Consider the following 9,314-nt stretch of genomic DNA (forward strand, 5'->3'; position numbering starts at 1 on the left):
TAAGTTAAATACGTTTAGTTACGCTCTTAAATCCCTTCTCTCTGTGGATCAGGCAAACCTCTGGTAGCAGTGTGCAGTGTGACCATGGGCTTTTTTTTTTTTTTTTTTACATTCAAGTTTCAGTTTCTTCATTTGTAATTTGGGATAGTATACTTACTATCTGCTATTCCATAAGATTGTTGAAAAAACAATGACAAAAATTTATATAAAGGGCTTAGCAGCATACACCTCTATAGGATAGTAGCCAATAGTGTTATTAGGCTTCTGTTGCACAATTTGTTAATATTACCATGCTTTGCTATTTATGTATTTTTATTTTATACTCTGTGTCCATCACCTCAGTACCAAAAAGCAAGAAAGAGATGAAGTTGCCCAAAGCTAATGAGCCATTGTTTCTCCAAGGTGACAGAGAACTAGAAATTCTAAGCATCAATAGCATTGAGGTTAGGTTTAAACAGACATATATAAATATATAATGGTGGCCATATACAACAGAACAGCCAGAGTTAAAAAGAATGACAACACCAAATGTTGCTGAGGATGTGGAGCACCTGAAACTTTCATCTGTTTGCGGTTGGCAGGAATGTGAAATGGTGCAACCTGTTTGGAAAACAGGCTGGCAGTTTCTTTCTTTCTTTTCTTTCTTTCTTTCTTTTTTTTTTTTTTTTTTTTTTTTTTTTTTTTTTTTTTCTAGGGTACATGTGCACAACATGCAGGTTTGATACATAGGTATACATGTGCCATGTTGGTTTGCTGCACCCATTAACTCGTCATTTACATTAGATATTTCTCCTAATGCTATCTCCCTCCAGTCCCCCAACCCCAGACAGGCCCTGGTGTGTGATGTTCCCCACCCTGTGTCCAAGTGATCTCATTTTTCAGTTCCCACCTATGAGTGAGAACATGCGGTGTTTGGTTTTCTGTCCTTGTGATAGTTTACTGAGAATGATGGTTTCCAGCTTCATCCAGGTCCATGCAAAGGACATGAACTCATCCTTTTTTATGGCTGCATAGTATTCCATGGTGTATATGTACCACATTTTCTTAATCCAGTCTGTCATTGATGGACATTTGGGTTGGTTCCAAGTCTTTGCTATTGTGAATGGTGCCACAATAAACATGGGTACATATATACCCAGTAATAGGATCGCTGGGTAAATGGTATTTCTAGTTCTAGATCCTTGAAGAATCACCACACTGTCTTCCACAATGGTTGAACTAATTTATACTCCCACTAACAGTGTAAAAGTGTTCCTATTTCTCCACATCCTCTCCAGCATCTGTTGTTTCCTGACTTTTTAATGATCACCATTCTAACTGGTGTGAGATGGTATCTCATAGTGGTTTTGATTTGCGTTTCTCTGATGACCAGTGATGATGAGCTTTTCTTCATGTGTCTGTTGGCTGCAGGCAGTTTCTTATAAAACTAAACATTCACCTTTCCTGTCACTGAACAAGGCCACTCCTAGGAATTCACTCAAAGAAAATGAAAACTTATGTTTACAAAATACGTTATGGTAATATTCATAGCAGCTTTATCATAATAGCCAAACTGGAAACAGCTCAGATATCCATCGATGGGAAAATGAATAATAAACTATGGCATACGATTTGCTACTATAAAATAACAAGGAACAAAATACTGAATATTAGATGAATCTCAAAAACATTATGCTGAGTGAAAAAAGCCCTACACACCAGAGAACATACTATATGAGTTCTTTTATATTACATTCTATAACGGGCAAAACAAATCCATGATAGGAAAGACTCAAAATAGTTGCTGCTTCAAGGATAGGCAGGATATCTGGGAAGGGGTAGAAGAAACTTTCTGGGATGATGATAATTTTCTAAATCTTGTTAGTTCTTACAGTTTACACAGGCATATACATTTGAAATATACCACAAATGTACATTTAAGATCTGCATGTTTCACTGTATGTACATTTTATATCAAATGAAAAAAAACTGTAAACAAAAATGAAACTCTACTTAATAAGACACAGGGTGAAGTATTCAGGGGGAAATATACTGAGATCTGCAATTTATTTTGAAATACACAAAAATAAATGGATTAATGATGAATAAGGCTTAGATAGATAGATATGTGATCAAGTAGAATAAGTATTAATCATAAAAGTACATGGTAGGTACACAGGTGTCTGCTGTAAAATTCTTTCAGCATTATATGTTTGATAATTTTCATAATAAAATTTTGGAGAAAATATGGTGGTGGCAAAAGTTCTTTCCTGCCTACAGGAGTAATTCTTTAACTTTCCTTTGTCTTAAGAAGTCCTGCTTTATTAAAGGAAATTATTCCATAGAGTATGAGAAAAGGAATACATCAAATGTAGAGGCAGATGACCAAAGATACCTCCCCCAAAGACAGAGCTAGTTAAAATCAGGTGCCCTTTCACTACCTTCTCTCATTCATGTTTCCTTCTGATTTTTCTACTAGTCCGGTGGTGCTCATTGGCTAAGTCCTATCTAAATAACGGATTCTGCCCATTTGTGGTCTGAGTTGGAGGCTTTTAGGCAAGACCTCCATTTCAATATCAACTAGTTTAGGAAACGGCCAGGGTCAGGGGGGAATGTAAGAGAGAAGATAGAAGATGGTATCAATTTGCTTCTGCAGAGACCAAGCTTTTATGTGAAATGAGTATGGTGATAGATTTGTCGCCTTTACTATAAAGATTGAAACACCTATATTGCCAACCCATTAATGTAATACACAAGGAGAAAAGAAAAGTGCTTATTTTTCACTGGGCGAGGCATAAGAGCAGTACCATGTATGAAAAATGGAATTTTCCTTTTGTTAACAGGATCTGGTTTTCCATTTTTTCCACATTGGGACTAGCTGGCATAGTTATTTATAGGACGTGGGCCCATACACACTAGCCATGTGCTGATTTTGATACTTTTCCTTGTTTAAAATTTATAGCAAAGTAGCAAAAAGATACATTATCTACAAAGTAAAATGAAATCTCAAGAAAGGCTCTGTTAAGGCAACGTGTCTGTTTTTTTAAAAACATCACAAGATTTTGCATTTTATAGGTAAGCATGTGATCTGCTTATTTTGGCACAAGGAAAGGAAATTTAGGCAAAATCGAAGGAAATGACCCTATCAAGGTTATGACTCCGTAATAATAAATGGGCTCATAGCACTTGATTTTAATGAACACACGAGTGAAAGTAATTAAGCGTAATTGTTAATTTTGCCTTAAATAATTTCAGAATCACCACTTTCAGGAGATGGAACTTCTACTAATGACTTCAACGAAGCAGCCAACGAGTATTTTCAAGCTTCAATCACTTTTCCACACCCCTTTCTGGGAAGGTAACAGGAAACAGCATTCAAAAGAGAAGCCCAAGGCGGCCATTAGACATGACTCTTGGATCCACGTTACCCAAAACCCGTACCCACTGGGCAGAAAATTTATCTTTCTAAACTTCTTCAGTTTAGCTCTAGCACCTTATTAAATTTCTTAAATTAGGACTTAATTAGTAAATTCAAAAATAATTGCTACAAGGGAAAATGAGGAAAGCTTCCTTTTTTAGTGTCCTTCTGAAGAAGAGAAAAACATTCACTAAAGTGCTTTCTTTGACTTTTTGGAGATGGAAACTTAAAAACATTATTTTAATCTTCTGCTGTTATTTGCATTTCCTCATTTTGAAAAGAAAGTGTTTAGAAATAGAAGCCCAAACCTCACTATTATGAAATATATTTCTGTAACAAACCTGCACATGGACCCCCTGAATCTAAAATAAAACGATAATAACAGAATGATCACAAAAAATACATATGGCCAATAAAAATGAAAAATGTCCATTCATTAGTAATTTAAGAACTATAAATAAAGCAGTGAAATATCATTTTTCCCATTTATCAAACTGGCAAAGATTGAAAATTGGCAGAAGAACGGAGGGGAAATTCTTATAAACATGCTTGTATGTGGGGATGTAAATCTGCTATAATTTTTGCTACAACCATGTTGACGGGAGGTTTTGGCAATGTTGATTGAGAGTTTGAAAATATTCTATTTAAAGTTGTGTACCAATGTAATAATCAGAGGTACACACAAAAATTTATATTTCAAGAAAGATTTATTGCTGAATTTTTATAACAGCCCAAAATTGGAAATAACCCAAATGCCCACCCATAGGGGACTGGTGAAATAAATGATGGTACATTTGTATATGGGAACAACATGCAAAAAAATTTTTAAAAAAACCATGATTTTAAAAACTATTTACTAATATGTTTATAATATAGCATTAAATAAAAAGAGGAAAATCTGATAAAATCATATTTAGAGCATTATTCCAGTTTTGTGACATGTGTCTACATGCATGAAAATCCTGCAAGGGTATATATCAATATTTGTGCATGATAGGACTTTGGGTGATTTTTGTTTTCTGATATTTTCTGTATTATCTGTATTCTCTACAATGAGCATATTCTACCGGACAACAATGAATCAATACTTTGAATTATACGAAACAGATTTTCTGCTTTGTTTGCATCTCGCAGGCCATTGTCAGTCAATTCAGTTGAATGATGGGACAATTCAGTGGAGATAAAAAAAAAAAAATAGGCAACCTGGTTGGTTGGCAGTTTGTAGACAAAAGACTTGGCTAATTTCCCATACTTGTAATTTTTCAACTAGTTGGTTTGGCATCACATAAATACAGCCAGAGTTGGAACATTTGAAACAGAGAAAGCTTTAATGCCAAAAATCTCTTGGACTCAAATTGAAAAAAGATGCACACTGATTTTTTTTTCTATTGCAGTTTCTCTCATACATAAAAATGAACTAATAAGGCAAATCCTCAATTACCACCAGCTATATTTCAAGCATTTTAAACTGTAAAAGTGGCCCTTAACCCCCTCTGGCTATAGAAGAGCTATGTTTTAGGCTGCCGGGAGTATGGTGGGGGTGGCCCATGAGAGAAGGAAAATCCGTCTCTGCTTCAGCACGCCTGGGCTTCTGGGCTTTCTTCATTTTTCCCACATCCTACTGTGTTGCTACTTCTCTGCTGGTCACCTTGGATCTGGTCAGAGTCACCATTAGAGCTGTTATCTCATAGAGATTAGCTGAAAGATGGCCAGGAATTGTCATCTGTTTTCTCCATTGCAATGTTTGCAGCAGCTGAAAAGGTCCCTGACACATAGTAGGCACTCAGATAATGGCTCATGGAAAGAATCTACAATCGAATGAATGCCCATAATTCTAGAGCTGCTCAGACACTTCTTAAACTTAAAGTCTTGGGAGAAACATTCCCATTTATAGATTAAGAGTTTTGGTTGCTACCAGTAATTTATACTTCAGTGTGTGAAGAGTTTCGGGTCTTTGAGAATGAGTTATGCCTGGGAAATGGAGATTGCAAAAGAAATTTCAGGGTGCCTATAAGAAGAGAAGAGAAATGATGCTTTTTGACTGCAGATTATCATATATTTAAGTAAACTGTCATACATTTAAATAAATAAGAGGTTTCTAGTAAATATACAAGAAGAAGGACTGTTTTGAGAGAAAAATAACCTAAAGTCTTGAAAGGTGCTTTCACATGTCCGATACCACTTAATCCCTGCAATAATCTTTTCAAGAAAAATATATCTTATTCCCATCTTGCAGGTAAGAAACTGAGGCTCAGACAGATTGAGTAACTTGTCAAAGGTCTGACAGCTAGAAAGTGGAAGTGTCTAGATTTGTTTTACTCTAAAGCTCCAAACCGTGAGGAAAAATAAATAAAATTTTTAAATTGGAAACCAGGAGCACGCTAAAGGAATTTGATTGTCTCACTAGTTTTCTTCAGGCCTGCCAGTCTGGTTGCACTGGTGTTAATCGCTCAACAGAGCTAAGCTCCTTGGATGGGTTCGTGATGGAAGAAATTAGACAATCACTTCAACCAAGCAGGCAAGACTGCTATAAACCTACTGCCACATTATCAACGTAGCTGTACCAACCTCGTGGGCAGTAAAAACATCCTCCCCAAGCACTTCTAATATCCTTAAATAAACACTAGGAGGTTCCAAGTAAATATCCAGAAAGAAAGGTTGAACTGAGAGCTAAACAACATTAAATTATTTAAATTCCTCAAGATCAAATAAAAGAACCAGACACGAGGTAAATTAGTGGAATGTTTACACACCAACTGTATAATTTCTAATCTAATTTGCAATGGCATTTGGAACACGACTGACCATTTGAAATAAATAATATGTTGTCTTAGATTCAGATGATTAGAATACTTTGCAAAAATCTGTTTAATGGTATGATGCTCTCTAGCAAAGAAATATCACTTTAGGAATAACTATTGCCAAACTAGGGATTGTTTTCAAAATATACATGGCTGATGATGATTGTGTGCAGCGTGAATCTTACCACTATACAGAAAATTAAAACAGCTTTCATGGATAGTAGCTGAGACTGAAATAAATATGACTGGATGTGCTTTTATTTAGAGGAATAATTGTGTACCCTGTCCATCAGTTGAGAGCTTATAAATAACGTTTGGGAAGTCAGGAACAAACGTTTTAATTTTAGTGAGTTAAAAAAGTTTGTGAAAGAACATCTGAGTAGAAAAAGACTGCTCTTAAAAGCAAGAGTAAAAACTGACTACATCCTCAGAAGGGCAGCTGTCCAGACAAGGGCTTTGAGAATTGGAAAGCTGGACTCACTTCAGCCAAGATTCCTAATTTCTGGAGATCTGGTTTCCTCTTCTGCCAACAGAAAAGCAAGGCATACATGAAAATAGAAAATGTGTACTTTCAGCAAGGCTTGCTGGCTTTGCAGCATTCACGTCTCAAAGCAAAGACCATAATGGGTAATGACAATGCTATGCCATCAACAGAGAGAATTTTAGTCTGCACATGCTCCAGACTAATATTTAAATTTAAATACTAATGAGTGGAGTAAGATGAAAGTTTATGGCAATAAATAGATGACTAGGTATCATAATTTGAGAATATTGTTTTTAAAAATTGATAATATTATGAACCAAGAGTATATAAATATATATATTTGATGTCAGATTCAAGGGTGTGGGTCTCTAGGTCAACTATGTTCTGGTCGATAAGTATTGATTAAGAACTACTGTATGATTGTACCTAATATATGCTATAGAAAAGACAAAATTATCAGATATAACTTGAATCTTCTGAAAAAGGAAAAGAGAAGGAGATGGAAGCACATCAAAGGGCAACCCTATGCCAGATACAGTTCTAAGCACTTTACATTTAACGTGCCCATACTTCAAAGGAAGTATTAGGATTTCTATTTTATGAATGAAACATGCATGAAAGCAACTGCAAAATAATACAAGATAGTATATCATTAAGTTTTACGTTGAATATCATCAGGTTCTATAGTTTATGATTCTCAGAGAGTCCTACAGATAGTCCAGAAGGGATGAAATCATTATTGACTAGAGTGACTACAAATGGCACCATGAGGAGCTGTTCCTCGGAATGGATTTGAAAGTACAGATAGGTTAAAAGAGATGACACAAGTATCTAGATGGGAAGAGATTGAGCATGGAGGCAAAAGCCATATAATCAAAAGCAAAAATATATTAATAAAGATAGTGCATGGAGCAGTGACCAATCTGAGAAAAAGAGAGGGTGCATTAAGGAGAATTTAGGAGTATAAAATTAGAGTAGAAGAAAAGTATTGAATGTTTAAATTCTGGTTGATTCAAAAAGCAAGGGGAGGCAATTATAGATTTTTGAGAATAAATTAGTTGATGATTCATATTTCAAGCCAGGTTAACAAGCAAATCTCTAGCCATAGAGGTCGTCCAGTTTTGGGTGACATTCAGGATAAATGCTATCATGACACTGATGTCTTAGGAAGACATAACTTATGTCTGGCATGGCAGAAATTAGTGAAGGAAAAACCTAAAGCAGGGAGATTGCTACATTCTCTCTCATGTGATAACAATGGCCTGAACTATAGTTATAGCAATAGACATAAAGAATAAGAGCTTTCAGCTGATTTAAAGGAAGAATCTATGGGGTTTTATGATAGATATGGGATGACAGAAGGGAAAGCATGAAGTTGACTCCCAGGAATCTTGCTAGCAACATAGGCATAACTTACAAAGAAAGCACATAAAATTCAGCTCTAATATGTTAGGAAAACTTCAATGTTTTAACTAAGTATCTTGCTCCCCCACCCAACACACACATATGTTTAGAGGTAGAGCCAGGTAGAAGGAATAGAAAATGGAGGGAACAATTTGTAATATTTATGTTTTAGTCCAAATATGTATTGTACCTTTCCCTAAGAGAATGTGAAGCTGGGGTGGAAGGTGATGCGTGGAATGGCTCCTACATGCCCACTAAGAGATCAAAGGTTGGTGAGATTATTTTGGTCCCTTTGGCCTTCAGGAGCTCTTACATTAACCTTGGGCCTCATAACCTAGTATTAGGACCTAACCAATACCCAACACCCCTGCCCTCTTCTTCCCCACTACTATGAAATATGAAAGCATTTTATTGGAGGGCAACAGAACCTATAGAAAATATTTTGTTGAGTTACAAAATAATGTTGAAAGCAAAAATGCTGGCCTGGTGTGGTGGCTCATGCCTGTAATCTCAGCACTTTGGGAGGCCAAGACAGGCAGATCACTTGAGGCCAAGAGTTTGAGACCAGCCTGACCAACAAGGCAAAACTGTATCTCTACTAAAAATGCAAAAATTAACTAGACTTGGTGGTGCACACGTGTAATCCCAGCTACTCAGGAGGCTGAGGCATGAGAATCACTTGAACCCAGGAAGCAGAAGTTACAGTGAGCTGAGACTGTGCCACTGCACTCCACCTAGGCAACAGAGCAAGATTCTGTCTCAAAAAAAAAAAAAAAAGAGCAAAAATGTTGACCAAAATTCAAGATTGCAATCTTCAAGAGTGCATTATGTGTCTTTGGATCAGAAGTTCAAATAATAACTCGGCACCGGGTGTAGTATCTGGTATAAAATTGGCTCACAATAAGTACATGATGAATTAATAGACAAATTTTCTTATTTGCATTTTCTTTTTTTTATTATTATTATACTTTAAGTTCTAGGGTACATTTGCACAACGTGCAGGTTTCTTACATATGTATACATGTGCCATGTTGGTGTGCTGCACCCATTAACTTGTCATTTACATTAGGTATATCTCATAATGCTATCCCTCCCCACTCCCTCCACCCCATGACAGGCCCCGGTGTGTGATGTTCCCCTTCCTGTGTCCAAGTGTTCTCATTGTTCAATTCCCACCTATGAGTGAGAACATGTGGTGTTTGTTTTTCTGTTCTTGCGATAGTTTGCT

The sequence above is a fragment of the Mandrillus leucophaeus genome, unplaced genomic scaffold (genome assembly GCF_000951045.1).
Source record: "Mandrillus leucophaeus isolate KB7577 unplaced genomic scaffold, Mleu.le_1.0 Scaffold411, whole genome shotgun sequence".
Classification (NCBI taxonomy): Eukaryota; Metazoa; Chordata; class Mammalia; order Primates; family Cercopithecidae; genus Mandrillus; species Mandrillus leucophaeus.